Consider the following 6,652-nt stretch of genomic DNA (forward strand, 5'->3'; position numbering starts at 1 on the left):
AAATAAATTTAAAAAAAAAAAATTCACTGATCTTCGGTGACAACTAACTGAGCACTAAAAGGAAACCTGTTGAAGTGAAATGGACACTATGAGAAATAATGTCTTGATCGGCCCTTGTCCTGATTGTCGAGGAAGAACTTATTATTTTATTCCTTTTAGTATTTTTTTTTTGTTCTACTTAATACCATTGGTTGAGGGCCGGTGCCGCGGCTCACTTGGCTAATCCTCCACCTGCAGCGCCAGCACCCTGGGTTCTAGTCCTGGTTGGGGTGCCGGATTCTGTCCCGGTTGCTCCTCTTCCAGTCCAGCTCTCTGCTGTGGCCCGGGAAGGCAGTGGAGGATGGCCCAAGTGCTTGGGCCCTGCACCCGCATGGGAGACCAGGAGGAAGCACCTGGCTCCTGGCTTCGATTCAGCATAGCGCACCGGCTGTGGTGACCATGTGGGGGGTGAACCAACAGAAGGAACACCTTTCTCTTTGTCTCGCTCTCTCTCTCTCTCACTGTCTAACTCTGCCTGTCAAATAAATAAATAAATAAGATCAGAGTTGGAGAACTCAAGAGGCTCTCATAGCCTTGGCAGCTCATGACAAGAGCCTCGGGTGATTACTGACATCATAAATAAGAGTGTCAATTGTTGAATCAACAATGGGAGTCACTGTGCACCTGCTCCTCATGTAGGATCTCTGTCCTTAATGTGTTGTACTATGAGAATTAACAGTAAAACTACTACTAAAACAGTACTCTATACTTTGTGTGTCTTTGTGGGTGCAGTCTATTGAAATCTTTACATAGTATATACTAAGTTGATCTTCTGTATATAAAGATAATTGAAAATGAATCTTGATGAAGAAGGGGATGGGAGAGGGAGTGGGAGATGGGATGGTTGCAGGTGGGAGGGAGGTTATGGGGGAAAAGCCATTATAATCCAAAAGCTGTACTTTGGAAATTTATATTTATTAAATAAAAGTTGAAAAAATAAAAATAAATAAATAAATAAAATAAAAATACACCTTTGTATACATCACTGATAGTCCTATGGAATTTGCCAAAATGTATACTGAGAGTTTTGAAATCGTTTGTTGTCACAAAATAATGTAATACATCCTGACGGACACAAATCACTAATTATGGATTAGATGGAGAAGAGGAAGATTATCCAAATAGACATAAAATAATACAAGCAAAGGTAATGAGCTCTGGAACTGTGCAAGTCACTGCAGTGTCTGAGACCCTGAAGATGCTGATCTAGCTGCAATAAAAGGTCTATTTTGTGATGATTAATTACAGCCCTTGTCTCTTCCATTAAGGAACGGTGGTTTTTTTTTTTTCTTTCTTCACACTATTTGTTGAACTCTTTTACTTAATGTAGGACTAACTATACGATCCTTAAGTAAACTAAAAATAGATCTTTATAAAAATTAAGAGTGGGAATATGAGGAGGAGGAGGAGGAGAAGGAGGGGTTGGAATGTGGGTAGAACAGAGAGTAGGTGAAGGAAGTATCACTATGTTCCTAAATCTGTATATATGAAATACATGAAACTTGTAAAACTTAAAAAAAATTTTAAAATAAAATACAAAAAAAAGTCCAAAAAATTCACTCATCTTTAGAAATGTCTTCTTCAAACAGATTTCTCTGTAGCTATAGCAGCACTCAAGCCTTCCTAGGTTGATGTAATAATCATCAAGAGAATAAATGGAAGAAAGTACAACATATTTATCAGAAAAACTGAGAATATGCGGTCTCAGAATAAACACAAAGACATGGGATCTGTTTACCTGAGCTCATCCGTTTTGTAACCTTTCAGAAACAAAACAGCAAAGAGTGAAAATCATTTGTGCCCTTAGGACAACTGCCAGCTTTTCCCTGAAGTCCCTAACTACAGGAAGCTAAAAACATGGACAAAAACAAATGGAATGAGGTTTTGTTAAATGCTTAAAAAAAAAAAAGTGGCTTTCCCAATTTGAGTTACTTTTCCTCCCTGTATGTACAGCTTCTCCTGGATGGAGTTATGTTACATAATGGCACTTGCAAAACAGAATAATTTGCTGGTCCCAAAGGAGTTCTTGGAATACTGCAAGAGTATGTTATAAGATGGACCTGAGAGGAGCATCTGGCTGCCCTAAATGTAATGCTCACAGCAGAGAAATTACCATCAATAGCTTTAACAGAGACCAAATCTGTACATTGTAATACAGGGTTTTATCACCCACTAAGGGAATTTATGGGGGTGAGGGAGGAAGGGGGAGTGAAGTCATTTTAGCAGGCCATGGTTCATAACACTTTTATTAGGACCAACAGGTCAAGGTCTTTAATAGCTGTAAGATGGAAAGTTAAAGTCATTGTTATCCAGCCACACTTGAAGAATGAAAACTAAAAGAAAACTAGTGCCTCAAAAAATTGGGGGAAAGAGGAAAGATTATACTTAAAAGGTGGCTTGCATAATTAGAGTGTAAAGTTGTATGCATTTTTTTGCTTCATCAGAATATACTTTGGTTGGTGGGAAAAATCTTAACAAAATTTCATTAATAGTACTATATTTTGATCCTGATAAATTTGGGATTTTCTTAAACCATATCAAAGAAAATAAGCTGAGGGCTCCAGTTTTAGGAAAATTAGCATGTACCAAAAGAGAAATAACAGGCATCTGTCAGAGCAGGAATGTAACTATCAGGCATCCTGGCTTGCTGCAAATTAACAAAAATCACAGTAAACAGTGGGTAATTCAAGTGCATGTCTATGCAAAAATTGTGCCCATGTTTCAGGATTATTTATCCCTTTCAAACAGTAATAAGTAGTCATATGGCATGGAGAGGATAAAAGATATCTTACGGCATGAAAAAAACTGTGTCACACACCATTTGTGAGGAAGTGGGAGGAACTCTACAAATAAAAACCAGTGGATCGAGTTCTGGTGAAATACAAGACTATCTCAAAGGGAAACTCTGGCATTCCATGGAGATCCTCCAAAATCAACTAAATCACTGGCATTTCTTCTTGTTAGAGGTGGCAGGAAACACTCATGTACCACTACTGCTGGAAATGCTTCCCAGCGTCCCAGTCATTGCTAAAATCCTCTTGCTTTGGAAATTAATCTGAATGTGAACAGGAAACTCAATTATTGCACTCTCTCCTTTCTGCCTCCTTCCATGATTCTCTTTTAACTACTCTGAATCCTTAACCAGAGAAATCCTTTTTTAAAAGATGTATTTATTTGTTTGAAAGGCAGAGTTACAAACAGAGAGAGAGAGAGAGATCTATCTGCTGACTCACTGCCCCAGTGGCTGCAAAGGCCACCAGGGCTGGGTCAGGCCAAAACTAGGAGCCTGGAAGTCCATGCAGGTCTCCATGTGGTTGGCAGAGACCCAAGTGGACAATCTTCTGCTGCTTTCCCAGGTACATTAACAGGGAGCTGGATTGGAAGTGGAGCAGCCAAGACTCCAACCTACATTCCTATGGGATGGCAATGATGCAGCCTCCAGAGAAATCTTTTCTTTTCTGCTGTCTTATGCACCAATTTGCATGCACTTTGATTTAAATAATGTTGTACATATGGAATAAGAAAAAATTGAGCCTGACATACAGGCAAAATGGAGACTTCTATCTTATTCCATCTTCCAATTAGTCTTTTTAGATCCTATCAAGTGCAGATAATTTAAATCAGAAATAGCTTGAGTGTTCCCCCTGCTGCACTCCCACCATTCTTATAATGAATGCCCTAAATGCTATCCTCATCAGCATATTGCAGCATGCAAACAACCCAAACCTTACTACAGATGATTGATTGAACCAGCGAAGGCATCAAAATCCTATAATTGAGCTGTCTGAACAATATCAAACGCCTACAGAAATGTGGTGGGAAAAGAACTCAGACCTATCTCATCAAAAAATAAATGCTGTCTAATTGGGATCAACAACTGCCTTGCCTTTGTCTCATCTTCTCACCCACTATGTCAACCACTATGAACTCCTATCTCTGCCTTGCCCTGGCAGAATTATTTGATTGAATGAAAGGTCAACAACTTGACCTGTATTTGGGACACCCTGTATACTTCCTGCTATTGAACACATGCCTCTCCCGCCATTTGACTCACTAGCAGTTGCCTTTGATGTCTGTAACCAATCCTGCATTTGTTGAATAACAATTACCAAACTTGCCTTTGTTGAATAATATTTCTACAAAGCTCTCTGACCTCTACCACATCTGACATTTTTCCCTCTGGGTCATCTTGCTGTCCTTCATTGCAGATGTCAACTATAATTTATCCCTTTTGCTAAAGCTGCAGGAAGCCAGGTCGCTCTGAAGCTGGTGCAGCATCCTGAGTGAATTGTAGTTGTAGTAAACTGCTGCCCACCACCCACTCACTTCCACCCTCCCCCTCCCTCCTCCTCTTTGAGCTGCTCTTTTGCTGCCTGCATGTCTCTACTCAAAATAAAATCATTACAGCAAATGTTGCTTTTGTTAAAGGAAAGTCATGTGGTTACAGCTGGGTTTGGGTGATGTGTTTTCTTTTAAGAACGACAGCCCTGATGGGTGTTCTTTCTTCCTATCACCTTAAAAGGGGCCTAAAGAAAAGTGGGGGGTAATGGAAATGTTTTATTAGGGGTAGTGGTTGCCAGAATATACGCTTGTCAAAAATCAACAAACTCTACACTAAAAAAGGTACATTTATATATATATATATATATATATATATATACTTAACAAACTTGTAAATAGATGACTATAGATGATAGAGGGAAAGGTAAAACGAAACAACAGCCAAGTGAAAAATCAAACTCATCCAACTAACAAACCACTCCAACAATTTTCTAATCTCACACCTAGAATTAAATTCTCTAACTGAATATAATTTGGAGTTTTTATTTCATTCAGAGAGTTTTAATGTAAAATTCTAGAAAGCTGCTATGTTATCTAAGCCCTGCCAAGAGTTTGACCAGGCAGCATAAGTTATTACCTTGACACAGACATAGGAAAATCAGGCAGTTTAATTTCTCCTACACACACAGTGCTAGAGGCAAGAAATTTGGTTGTAACAGAAAATTTAAGAGAATCTGCATCCTCTACAACTTTCACTTTGCATTCCGTGTAAAGTGAGGTTGTCGTGCAAAGTGTGGCTAAGTTTGGAAGGATTCCCAGTTTAGGGATGGCCAGAGCCTTAAGTGTAAAAGATGATTTAGAAAGACTTATGAGGAGCTCTTGGTTCTTCTCTCTTGGCTCTCTCTTGGCTCTCTCTCGGCTCCTCTCTTCTCGTCTCTCTTCTCTCTGCTCTATCTTCTCTCCTCACTAGCTCCTCTCCTCTGGTTCTCTCTCTTATACTATTTCTCTCTCTTTTTCCTTCGCCGCCCCTTCACTCCAGTCTGTTGGGTGTTTCCCAATAAACCCTTTCCCTTACTCCGGTGTTTGTTGTGTTTTGCGACGGCTAACAATATATAACATTGGTGCCGTGACTCGGATAACCTTACATTGGTGATCCAATGTCCCCCAGTGATTTTGCTCTCCCTTTGGGGACCTCTGAACGGCTCTGGGGTCCTGGATTTCTGCCGATTGCAAAACACACCCCCAGAACTCCTCCCATGCCACCGAACACTCTGCGATCTCCATCCACACATCGACCTTGCAAATTCTGAGGAATCCATGACTTTTGAGGATGCAGCCGTGGACTTCACCCAGGGAGAGTGAACACATCCCAGAGAAAGATGTTCAGAGATGTGATTGTAGAGAACATTAGTCATCTGATGTGTATGAGATCTCATACTCTAGAGAATTCTTTTGAATGTCGTGATTTCAGGGAAGATTCTACTGAACATATAACATTGACTCAAAATGTTATAACTGGCATAAGAAAGAAACCCTATATAAGCAAAAAAAAAAATAGGAAATCTTTCATTGGCTTGTCATCTTTTAATCAGCATAAGGAAATCCATACAAGGTATAAGTCATATGAGAGTCATCTATGTGGTTATGCCTTTATTCAAAGCACTTCCCTTATACAGTACAAGAAAATGACAATGGAGAGATAACATTTGAATGCCACATGTGTGGAAAAATCTTCAGTAAAAGTTCTAATCTCAGGCAACATGAGACGATTCACACTGGCAGAAAGCCACATGGATGTCGTCTGGGTGGGAAAGCCTTCACCCATTGCTCTGACCCTAGAAAACGTGAGAGAACTCACACTGGAGAGAAAGCACCTGGATGTTGTCTGTGTGGAAAAGCCTTCCATCTTCATCTGTCCTTAGACAACACGAGAGAACTCACCCTGGAGAGAAGCCATATGAATGTGATATATGCGATAAGGCCTTCAATAGAAGTTATAACTTTAGGCTTCATGGGAGAGTTCACACTGGAGAGAAACCATATGAATGCCCTCTATGTGGGAAAGCCTTCAGGAATCATTTTAACCTTAAACAACATGAGACAACGCACACTGTACAAGTCATATGACAGATTCATCAGCAATAACTTCAACTAATAAACACACCTGGGACTAACACACAGAAGCAACTTTGTTTTTAATCAGTGTGGAAGAACCTTTATTGATCATTACTGTTTCACTTAACCTATGTTAATTCAAAGTGGAGGGGATCCATATATATATTTCACCTACATGGCACAGACTTTGGACATTCAGTTACCATATATGATACAA

The 6,652-nt window shown here is 39.7% G+C and overlaps 1 pseudogene; it reads left to right on the plus strand.

Annotated features, from left to right (window-relative positions):
- The window catches only part of LOC133762942 (zinc finger protein 596-like), a 28,127-nt pseudogene extending 21,680 nt beyond the window's left edge, over positions 1–6,447 (plus strand).
- Positions 6,448–6,652: the final 205 nt, after the last annotated feature.

Source organism: Lepus europaeus, chromosome 1 (genome assembly GCF_033115175.1).
Source record: "Lepus europaeus isolate LE1 chromosome 1, mLepTim1.pri, whole genome shotgun sequence".
NCBI classification, from domain to species: domain Eukaryota; kingdom Metazoa; phylum Chordata; class Mammalia; order Lagomorpha; family Leporidae; genus Lepus; species Lepus europaeus.